Source organism: Geotrypetes seraphini, chromosome 8, assembly GCF_902459505.1.
Source record: "Geotrypetes seraphini chromosome 8, aGeoSer1.1, whole genome shotgun sequence".
Classification (NCBI taxonomy): Eukaryota; Metazoa; Chordata; class Amphibia; order Gymnophiona; family Dermophiidae; genus Geotrypetes; species Geotrypetes seraphini.
In genome coordinates this window covers 89,228,974-89,241,093 of record NC_047091.1, presented here as the reverse complement: position 1 = coordinate 89,241,093, position 12,120 = coordinate 89,228,974, and the positions used below count along the sequence as shown (strand labels likewise).

General features: G+C 43.4%; 1 non-coding gene across 1 annotated transcript; it reads left to right on the top strand.

Moving 5' to 3' along the window:
- Positions 1-11,228: 11,228 nt before the first annotated feature.
- TRNAY-GUA lies at positions 11,229-11,316 on the top strand. Its single transcript is given in 2 exon segments — positions 11,229-11,265; positions 11,281-11,316. It is a non-coding gene; the product is annotated as a tRNA-Tyr (tRNA).
- The last annotated feature ends 804 nt before the right edge of the window (positions 11,317-12,120 follow it).

Sequence of the window (12,120 nt, the reverse complement as noted above, 5' to 3'; positions counted from 1 at the left end):
CCTTCAACAAGTGTTGCTGAAGGCAGGAAGGTACAGCCCACCTGGAAGGAGGTAATTGGGATCTCCCGCTGACCCAGAAGGCTTTCCTCCAACATCAGCTCTTGACACTGGTGGGAAGCCTGAGTCGGCTTCGGGGGCGGTAAGGAAGGAGGCCTTGTGATCCCCCACGCTAGGCTTCATAGTGGTTTCCAGTCACAGTAATTAGTCTTGTGTATCCTTAACTGTTTTGTTTTTTTAAACAATTTAGAAACAATAATAAAATCCATATATAACAATCTGCTTGGTCATAAAGGTATATGGAAAATCATGGATTGGTGGATGATCATGAACTCGACACGGACCGTGTTTTGGCTGCCGTGCCTGCATCAGGAGTCCCAAAGTAACAACAAACTAACGATGAAATCCAAATGTTTAGGAATGGAGAATTATACAGGGACAAATTTTTTCCCCTGTCCCCGTGGGAGCTCATTTTCCCATCCTGTCCCCATGAGTTCTTTACCTGGCCCTGCCCCATTCCTGCAAGCTCCATCCTCATCTGCACAAGCCTCAAACACTTAAAAATCATAAGTTTGAGGCCTGTGCAGTTAAGGCAGAACTTCCAGGAATGGGCTAGGGACAGCAACAAAACTCATGGGGATGGGATGGGGAAATTGAGTTCCTGCAGGGATGGAGACAAATTTGTCCCCGTGTCATTCTCTATTTAGGAATGGAAGGTAGCCATGTTACAAAGTAACTCATTTGAAGTAGAGTTACTATATGATGTAGCCGCAGTGGCGTACCAAGGGGGGGGGTCCGCCTCGGGTGCATGGCCCAAGGGGGTGCACAGCTGGCCACTCACTGGGGAATAGGCTGCCGCCAGGGAAAGGCTGCCACTGCCATCATCAGGAACAAGCCGGCGCCGAGTTCTCCCTCCCTGCTTCTCTTCCCCGCAAGCTGATCAACTCTAGCAGTCCGACGTCAATTCTGACATCAGAGAGGACATTCTGGGCCAGCCAATTGCTGCCTGGCTGGTCCGGAACGTCCTCTCCGATATTAGAATTGACATCGGGCAGTGAGAGTTGGTCGGCCCGCGGGGAAGAGAAGCAGGGCAAACTCGGCGCTGGCCTGTTTCCGATGGCCAGTGGCAGCAGCATGTTTCCCAATAGCGGTGGCATGAAGGAGGGCAGGGAGAAAGAAAGAAAGGGGGAGGGGAGACAGGGAGCCAGAAAGAAAGAAAGGGGGGGACAGGGATCCAGAAAGAAAGAAAGGGGGCAGGGTGAAAGAAATAAAAAATGGGGCATGGGAAGAGAGAGAGAAAGGCAGACAGAGAAAGAAAAGGGGCATGGAGAGAGAAAGAAAGAAGGGGGCAGGGTGAAAGAAAGAAATGGGGCACTGAGAGAGAAAGAAAGACAAACAGAAAGAAAGGGGGCATGGGGAGAGAGAGAGAGAAAGAAGGGGGTAGGGTGAAAGAAAGAAATGGGGCACAGAGAGAGAGAGAGAAAGATAGACAGAGAAAGAAAGGGCATGGATAGAGAAAGAAGGGGGCAGGGTGAAAGAAAGAAAGAAATGGGGCACAGACAGACAGACATAGAGAAAGAAAGGGGGCATGGAGAGAGAAAGAAAGAAGGGCAGGGTGAAAGAAAGAAAGAGGGTTCGGAGAGAGAGAGAAAGAGAGACAGAAAGAAAGGGGGCATGGAGAGAGAAAGAAGGGGACAGGATGAAACAAAGAAAAAGTTGGGGGAGGGAATGAGGTCTGGAGGAGAGGAAGCATACAGGAGGCTGAAAGAAGGAAATAAATATTGGATGCACAGTCAGAAGAATAAAGAGCAACTAGAGACTGATGAAATTACCAAACAAATGTAGGAAAAATGATTTTATTTTCAATTTAGTGATCAAAATGTGTCCGTTTTGAGAATTTTTATATGCTGTCTATATTTTGCACTATGGCCCCCTTTTACTAAACCTCAATAGCGGTTTTTAGCACAGGGAGCCTATGAGCGTCGAGAGCAGCGTCGAGGGGCATTTAGCGCAGCTCCCTGCGCTAAAAAACGCTATCGAGGTTTAGTAAAAAGGGAGGGGGTATATTTGTCTATTTTTGTATAGTTGTTACTGAGGTGACATTGCATAAAGTCATCTGCCTTGACCTCTTTGAAAACCCGCGGAATATAAATAATAACATTTTCTCTGCGTACAGTGTGCTTTGTGTTTTAAAAATTGTATTGTTGGTAGATCATTTTGACTTGGCCACGAAGGTAGGGGGGAGGGAGGGAGGGGAGCTGCTGAAAGACATCTAGTAATCCTTGCAGGCTTGACTGTGCAGGGAATTATTTTTGTAAAATCATGTTTTGTTATGTGACTGGCATTATTTAGTCTTTAATTTCTATGAATGAATAGAATGAAAATGATATAAAATTACTTGCTTGTTTTTATGTGCATGTGCTGAAGGAAAGTAGAGAGAGAGTGGGCTGAGAACGCTGAAGGGAAATGGGGAAGAGAGAGTGGGGAGAAGACGCTGATTTATAAATTGACAATTGTACAGAATATTGTATATTTTTATACTTTAATATAATAAGTTCAATATAAAACAATTCAAGGCATGTGTGGATGGAATAAGGTGGTTTGTGGGGATGAGGACCGAGCTTACGGGGATTAGTCCAATAAAATGGTATTTTCTTATTTCTCATTATTTGTTTTATTTTAATTTGTTAATTTGTAAAGTGGTGATTGTTATGTATCAGTTTTTTTAAATTTACATCTACTGTCTTTATATTTTGCACAGTATTAGAGGATATATATGTATTACTGTTTTTGTGGTGTTGTGGTGTTGCATTGTATGCAGAGTCTGTTTTTTTGGCATTTCAGTTTAACTTTTGTCTACATATTTCTATTTTTAGTTTGTGATTATTCCATATTGGGAGAGGGTGTATCTGTCTGTGTGTATGAAAGGGACATGGCTTTCTGATAGGATCAATTGACTGTGCAGGATCTGGTTTGTTTAGTTTTACAATGCATGTGTTGGTGTTCTAGTGCTCACTGCAGTGTTTAAGATGCTGCCTTTTCCTAGGTACACTCTTGTTGTGCGATATATAGATTGTTACTAAAAATCATATTTTTCATATAGATGGGTGGGGGTGTCAAAAAATGATGGGCCCTGGGTGTCACATATGCTAGGTACGCCACTGCGTAGCCAAAACACAATCGAGTTCATTATCATCCACCAATCTATGATTTTCCATATGCCTTTATGACTGATCAGATTGCTTTATATGGATTTTATTATTGGTTGCTAATAGAGGGGCTTGAAGACCAGGCACGCTCTGGTTCAGTTCTTCGTGCAGAGTTTTCTGTCTCCAATGCATTTGGCTGAATAATTTAGAAAGACACCCTTTTTCTGGGCATAACACCAAAGTAGAAATGTTCTACACATTTTGCAGTATATTCAACTCCATTGGTAATTAGAAACATAGAAACAATAGACGGCAGATAAGGGCCACGGCCCATCTAGTCTGCCCACCTTAATGTCCCTCCCCTACCTTTGCCCTGTGAATAGATCCCATGTGCCGATCCCATTTGGCCTTAAAATCAGGCACGCTGCTGGCCTCAATCACCTGTAGTGGAAGACTATTCCAGCGATCAACCACTCTTTCAGTGAAAAAGAATTTCCTGGTGTCACCTCGTAGTTTCCCGCCCCTGATTTTCAACGGATGCCCTCTTGTTGTCGTGGGACCCTTGAAAAAGAAGATATCTTCCTCCGCCTCGATGCGGCCCGTAAGATACTTGAACGTCTCGATCATGTCCCCCCTCTCTCTGCGCTCCTCGAGCGAGTATAGCTGTAATTTGTCAAGCCGTTTTTCGTATGGTAGATCCTTGAGTCCCGAGACCATCCGGGTGGCCATTCTTTGCACCGACTCCAGTCTCAGCACATCCTTGTGATAATGCGGCCTCCAGAATTGCACACAGTATTCCAGGTGGGGCCTCACCATGGATCTATACAATGGCATAATGACTTCCGCCTTACGACTGACGAAACCCCTTCGTATGCAGCCCATGATTTGTCTTGCCTTGGACGAAGCCTGCTCCACTTGATTGGCAGACTTCATGTCCTCACTGACGATTACCCCCATAATTAAGGCCCATATTCACTAAACTCACCGATCTGGATTGTTGGGCGATTCGTGGCCGAGTTCTGTCGTGTGACCGATTCACTACTAATTCAACATGCAAATGATCTGATCGGATGAACTCCCAACAGCGATCGAGACGCATGTGCAGATTCTCCTTGATTGTAGATGCCATTTGCACATCTGCTTGCTCTTCGCACAAGTGAGCTCAAAATAATGGGGGAGGGGAGCTGCAGTTTATTTACCAGTCCTACGCTACCATAGGCTGCAGCACATATAGGCAACAGTCTATCTGATTGTTAATGTCCGCCATAGGCAAAAGGGGGTTTTGCAATGATATTATACCTACTAGTCTTTAAGCCCGTTACATTAACGGGTGCTAGAATAGATGTGTGTGTCTTTCTTTCTCCTTGGCTGCTTTCTGTCTGTCTTTCTGTCTCTCTCCTTGGCCACTGTCTTGTCTGTATTTCTTTCTTTCTGTCTTTCTCTTTCCTCGGCTGTCCACCACCACCCCTTGCCTGCTCCCCCTGTCCAGCAGTAGCCCTTCTCCCTTCCTTTTACCTCCCCTGTGTCCAGCAGCATCCCTTCACTGCTCCCCCTGTCCAGCAGAAGCCCTTCTCCCTTCGTTTTACCTCCCCTCTGTCCAGCAGCACCTCTTCCCTGCTCCCCCTTGTCCAGCAGTAGGCCTTCTCCCTTCATTTTACCTCCCCCCTGTCTAGCAGCACCTCTTCCCTGCTCCCCCTTGTCCAGCAGTAGGCCTTCTCTCTTCCTTTTACCTCTCCCCCTGTCCAGCAGCACCCCTTCCCTGCTCCCCCCTGTCCAGCAGCACCCCTTCTCCCTTTGTTTTACCTCCCCCCTGTCCAGCAGCATCACTTCCTACTCCCCCTATCCAGCAGTAGGCCTTCTCCCATTACCTCCACCCCCTGTCCAGCAGCTCCTCTTCCCTGCTCCCCCTGTCCAGCAGTAGGCCTTTGCCTTTCCTTTTATCTCCCCCCTGTCCAGCAGTACCTCTTACCTGATCCCCCAGTCCAGCAGCAGGCCTTCTCCCCCTGTCCAGCATCCGCTAGCCCGGGCAGCCTCGGAGCTTTTGCTAGGCCGGCCCACCTCGCATTATCGAAGTGGGCCGGTCTAGCAAATGCCCCACAGCTTCTGCGTTTGTTGGTCCGGGGGTGAGAAGAGGAGTCCCGGCCTCGCAGGGGTCAAATTGCCACCGCTGCTCAAATCACACGCACTGCAAGCTGTCACAAGCCACCCCACATGCCTGAAATCAAATGAGGCACACATCATGCTGTCAGGGAACACAGCGTTGTAAGTGTGCATGCGTGCTTAGGGTTTTATTATAGAGGATGATAGACATTAGCACACAGCACATTAAAATGTAGGAAAAGGAGCTATTAATTACCCCGCAGCACTTCAGAGCTGTGTGCTGTCTACTGCAGGGACACAGAGCCAAAATCCTACTTCCATTTACAGTATTTCAATTTTTGTGCAGCCAGATTTTACAGAACACGCTTTTTGTGCAGCCAGATTGGGTAACAGAACACGCTTTAAACCCACAGATTAAAACCACAGGCTCACACTGCACTTTTTAAAGAGTAATGTACAGTATTATATATTTTTATGGTTGTTTTGTAACCTCGATACTGGGATTTCAGGGCGGCACAGAGCAGGAGAGTCAGCAAGGACAGTAAGCGACTGGTCCTCAGCAGTTGCTTCATTTTGGATCTGCAAACCCAATCGGTGTTTCTTCTGTTTATGGGTGGATCAGATCAGGTGGGAGATTGATCGGGCACAGATCGTGTGGGAGATTGATTGGGCACAAGGTTAGAGGATCAGGTGGGAGATTGATCGGGTTGGGGTCGGAGAACGATCGCAAACTGGTCGAGACAATATCAGTGCGTTTAGTGATTCTGGCCCTTAGTTTATCACAGTAGGAACATCTGGGTCTATCACATCACAACATGCACTCATATCTTTAGCAGTAAGTTAACACCATGTTAGGGCAGCTGGGTGAAAATCCTAGGAAGTTTCACTTTACATTTTTGCACACCTATGAATTGTGTGGTTATGCATCTAAATGCAGCTTTGTTATCAAGATAAGTAGCAAAAAAAAGGGTAGTAGGGTTTAAGCCTCCCTTTTTTATGAGGATATTTGTCACATAATGAATTAGATCAAATCCTGAAAATTGAATCCTTAGAACTAAAGGCAATCACAGTTTTATAAACAAAAATGAAAGGGTGGGCCCATTAGACATTGTAACAGAATTGCTAACTGCTTCCAGCAGGACCTCTACCAGAAGGGAACAGATTAAGATAATAGCTTTTATCTATTAACAGGAAACATCTGAGCAAATGTTTATACAGACATCCACTTGCCCTACCCTTTCCACATGCAGTACTTGTTTTTGTATTTTAACCAACCCTTCCAGGGTTCTGATAATTTCAGCAACAATTCATAATTGGAAGGTGGTGCATGGGCTGATCATCTGCCAAACTGAAAATGATGAGGTCATTTTGTAATGGCATGGGCATGGGCTTGGTTTTCCTGCCTGGATGTCCCACTGCCACTTAAAAATGACTATGACCAAGACTAAAGCCCAGATTCACTAAAAGATAGTGACTCAATCGCTATTGGCTGATTTTAAAACAATGATTGATTCACTATCAAGTTTGCATGCAAATGATTTGCACACAAACTCACTCAATCGCTCAGTTAGTGATTGAGTCGGTGCAGAGCCCTGACAGTAGTGACAGGAGAAGCAGCCTCCTGTCATTGCTGTCAAAGCTTCTGCCGAGTTGTTGGGTTTTTTTTTTTTTTTTTTAATGGCACAGATAAGTTTGCGTGTATTACACAAGCAAAATATCTACCCAATAAAAATGTTTTTTTTAAAAAAGCGCCCCACGCAAAATATCAGTGCCATTAAAAAAATGAAAAAAAAAACCCCAACAGGCAGACCTGTCAGTAATACAGTTACCGACAGGCCTACAGCAGTCGGGTTTTAGAATTGTAAAACCTGATGCTAAATAGCCAAGCAAAGACATTGAATATGTTTTTTGGGATCCCATTCAATTGCAACAATTTCTAATTGCTAGAGAACAAAAATGATTAATATTTAAGATGTTTAAGTTTCACTACTGAGGAATAAGAGGGTCAAATCAAGAATCCCTATTAGAGTAAGGAAAGGTTTAGGATTCGCGTGGGTGAATCATGAATTATTTCCTTTTTTCTCTTTCCTTATAATTTTGTTTATTTGAAATTGTGTCATATCTTCCTAATATTGTGGGCTTAGAAAGGAATTTTGTATGGTTTCCTTTTTTTCTTTGTATCATCTGATATTGTAACTATTAAATTTATAAATAAATAAAAAAATAGCCAAGCAAATGTTAGTGAATCAGTCGCTCGGCTATTTTGCATGGGGTTTTACAAATTTGCATGGCTGGATCGGGAAATGGGCGATCAAGGGAGAAAACACAAGGTGGGCCAATTTGTGAAAACAGGTTTAGGGACGATCGCTGACTTTAGTGAATTGGCGCCTAAGATACTTATCCTTCCACCTCAGGTCATCTTTCAGTCCTCTCTTTGCACAAATCCAACAGACCGCCAAAACCTGTTGTTTCTTTATATTTCCAAACCCTTACCCACATCCTTATCACCTCTTGCTTAGACTAGTGCTGCCTGATTCAGGGGAAAAAATTTCAATTCAGTTTGGCCCATTGAATTTATTTTTGATTCAATTCACTTTTCCTGCCCAATTGGGTGTTATTTTAAATGCCTGGTGGGTTTATATTGCAGCCTCTTCACCCACCCTACCCGCCTTTGCCTTCTCCAACCCCAGGCTGATGCTGGGGTATAAACAAAATTTATAAAGACTTTTCCTCTCTCTGGCCCAGGTGTACTAAAGCCAAAGATCATTGCTAAACCTGTTTTAACAGCTATAGCGACACTAGCATTTGCCGACCCGATGCAAAAAATGGCTCACGGTGTGGTTTTCTGCATGATCACTCATTCCCCAATCTGACCATGCAAATAAGCTTATTAATATTGAAATGCCTTATAAACTAGTGAGCGATTGATGCTCTTAACATGGCTTCCCGATACACTAAAAAAATGTGATCCGTTTTAGTGATCCAAAAAAAGCAACTGATCAAGACCAGTTGCTTACCTGTCTAACCTTTTTTTTAATGGGCACAGACGCTGTGTATGTTTCACATGCACAATATCTGCCCCATTAGAAAAAAAAAAAAGCAACCCACACAGCAGTGAAAACTGCAGGAGGAATGCCCACTTCTGCCTGCCATTCCAACCCCTCCCCCACCCTGTATGAGATAAAATGGCAGGATGGATGCCCACTCCCTTCTGCTGTGGTGACCCCCCGCATGAGAGAAACTTGGCAGTAGGGAAGCCAATGCCCTCCTGCCACCAGATGCTCCCCAGAACCCCCCATGTACCTTTTCTTTTGGCTGCAGGAGGGAAGCACGATCCCTCCACCTTCAGCACCTGCCAATCCAAAATGGCAGGCCTTCCCTCAGTAGAATTATGAGATAACTGGTAAAGTCCATTAAGTCCTGAGGAAGCGGCTGAAAAGTCGTGAAATATTGACACAACTCACCGATATGTATGACTGACAAATGAGATCTTTTGACTTATCATAAATAAGAATATTTATAATCTCCAAATAATCACTAGTGTGCAGTGAATAATTGAATTATACTGGTTTTTGCAAATTGTTTTTGGTAACTAATCTGTACGATAAACCATTGAATAAAGTTTTTTATGCCGATGATGTGGTTGGAGGTTGGTAGGGCTTAGCTTTGTTCACCACTATCCTGAGCCTTTTTCTTTCATTCTGAGTGGTTATTCAGCTTTTGGTGTGGGATGTTTTTGTATTAGTATTAATCCTCTACTTCCTTGATGTTTTGGGCCTTCCCTCAGTGCATCATGTGATGCACAGAGAGGGCCTTAGGTATCTGAGCCAATCAGGGCCTTGGGCTCCTCTCTCTGTATCCCATGTGATGCAGGGAGGGATCATTTAGGGGAGCATCCGGTGTTAGAAGGGAGTGGGCATTGAAAGCAATGGAAATAAGCAAGACAGTCTGTTAAAGTTGAAAAATTCACATCCAAGAAACATGGGGAGAGGGCAATAATCTATAGTGCACCTTGGAGTCCTGTAACTTTTGAACACAAGCATTTTCTGGCAAAAGACAGATTCCACCTTTTCAACAGCTGCACATAGTCTATCCAGAAGGTGCTGATCTTCTCCTGCTTCAGGTTTAGAAACAGTAATGGAAGGAGAAGCAGCTACATCCTGCTGCACTTTTTAAAAGACAGTAACATTAACTTGCCTAGTAATTAGTTTCAATATGTTTGACCAGGTTACTAAAATTCACCTTTTAAAGCCAAAGTATTGCTGTTTTGTTTTTTCCTCTTCCTGGATAAGCTACAGCCTATTTTGACTGCCCCTCTCTGTTTGTCATTCTGCAGGGAGTCCCCCGCACTGCCGTCTTCTCCATCTCTGCCCCACACAGGAAGAGAAGAGCATTGTCATAAGGGACTTGGGACTGGCAAAGAAGGAAAGATGACGTTGCTGGGGACTCCATGTAAATGCATAGCAGCAGCTGTGGCAATTAAAAACACAAAACACAGCTATCAAAATTATTTCAGGTTCAAATAAGTTTGATCAGGTCACCCCACTGTTACAAAAAGCCCACTGGTTGCCAGTTCTACATAGGAATACTTATAAAATTGCCCTCTTGACCTTTAAAACTATGCAAACTAATGCCCCAACTTCACAGCAGTCCCTTAATATTTCATCCTTGAAGATAATTGGCACTCTGTGGTACCCTTATTTTTTTCAGTTACTGCCCCTTTGATCTGGAACTCTCTCCCTATACCTAAGAGCCGAACAAAACTTGCAGAAATTCAAAAGCAGTTTAAAGTGTTTCCTCTTTAAAGATGCCTATAACTGACAATCTTACACCTATGTACTCCAGAAATTTTTAACTTTTTCCCATTTCTACTGCAGTAATTTTTAATCTTTTCCCATCTCCTATTGTATTTTCCTTCTATGTATTCTTTCTATAAAAATTGTGGTTCTCCCCCCTTTTCCCATTGTTCATGTATGTCCAATAATTAGTTTAATGTATGTCTAATAAGTTGAAATGTTTATCTTTCAGCTATTTTTAAATATTTTGTACTTTTGGATAAGCTTTTAATCAAAAACTTAAATAAAGAAAAAAAAAATAATAAAGATAGAAGAGGATGTCTGCTGTTAAGGTAGTTCAGGATCCTGGAAAATCCTGCTTTTTTATTTTTTATTTTTTACCAGGATCTCAATACTATTCAATGAGGATCCTGGAAATCCTGGTTTTTACTTTGTTCCCACTTGGGTATATTGCTTTTATAGATAAACCATAAACTGAAATCATTGGACATAATGCAAATATTTAATAAAGCTAGCCCAAGTAAAGATCATTTCTGTAATGGTATGGACAAACTAAACCCCTCAGGGTGTGGGTGTGAGCAGACAGCTCAGCTCTGTGTGAGTTTAACAAGTCTCCGGAATCAGACTGTGCGGGCCGGAAGAGCGACGTGGCAGCACTTGCTTCAAAGGTGGGGAAGGTTAGAAACTAGCGGGAGTGCAGGTGAGCGAGTGGCTTGGTGGGATCGGGTTGGGGCGGGAAAGGGGAGAACATTGGGGTCAGATCCAGGAAGGGGCAAAAGGGAAAGAGTGATACAGCTAAAGTAATGAGGGGGAGGGGGACAAAGTGGATATAAGAGGGAGCTGAGAGCAAGGGAATGAAAAAAAAAGAGAATAAATGGACCATCTCAGGTTCACTAGAACTCTAAGGCTCCCAGGTATTGGTAAATATGTACCCTTGAGGTATAGGAGCCAATTCTGCAGTTGCAGTGTTGAGCAAGCAACAGACAAAAGTAATTTGTTAGCATCCACAAATATTGTGGGGGGTGAACCCCCAAACAAACAACAAAAAAAGTTGGCCCCTTTACTTATTAGTGGCTATTGTATCTTCAACTGAGAAATCGTATTTTGAATGAATAAAATAGGTATCGCACAACAACAAATAAAGAAAAGCATAAGAGCCCTGCAGAAAATCATAGCCCCGAAGATCCCTTCGATAGCTCAGCTGGTAGAGCGGAGGACTGTAGTGGGAATACATAGAAATCCTTAGGTCGCTGGTTCGATTCCGGCTCGAAGGAGATCAAACTTTTTATATTTTACTTTCAATATTTTTTGCCTTGTACACCCTTATTATCTTTTAGGACAGGTTCTTCTTATATGATAGTGTTTTCCGGCAGTACAAAACCCCTGGTCTAAAGTTTTAGATTTGCAGCAAAGGGCTTGGGCTTGTCTGAGCAAAAGAGACGGGTGCCAGGCAGAGGGAGCAGGAAAGCCTGAGGCTTCCCTAAAAGTGCAGGCCTGATGTGGAATACTACACGAACCCCACAGCACATGCCAAGATCAGCAAAAGGTTATTTATTTATTATATTAGGTATTTATATACCATCTATTAAGCAGCTTACAATCAGGTACGCAAGTATTTCTCTATCTGTCCCAGTGAACTCACATCTTATCTGTACTGGGGCAATAGAGGACTGAGTAGCTTATCCAGGGTTACAAAGAGAAGCACAAGGTTTAAAACCTCAACTTTTGGGGGCTGAGGCCATATCTCTAACCACACCATCTGTCCCACACCACTGTGGATGATTTACACTAGTAAGTTGTAGTACAGGCAGTTCCCAAATTACAGACCCACCACTGAAGTAGTATTATAGCTAATTGATAAACATTTATAAATAGAAAATGGAAATAAGGTAATATTTTTATTGAAATAATTATAATACATTTTTTTACTAACTAACTTTTGGAGATCAAAACCCCCTTCCTCAGGCAGTGGTGCACCAAGGGAGGAGGAACGAGGGGGGGATGTGTTGCTCCAGGTGGCGCTCCTAGGGGGTGCTCCTTCAATCCCTTTTTATATAGGAGGGGAGTGTTAAAAAATG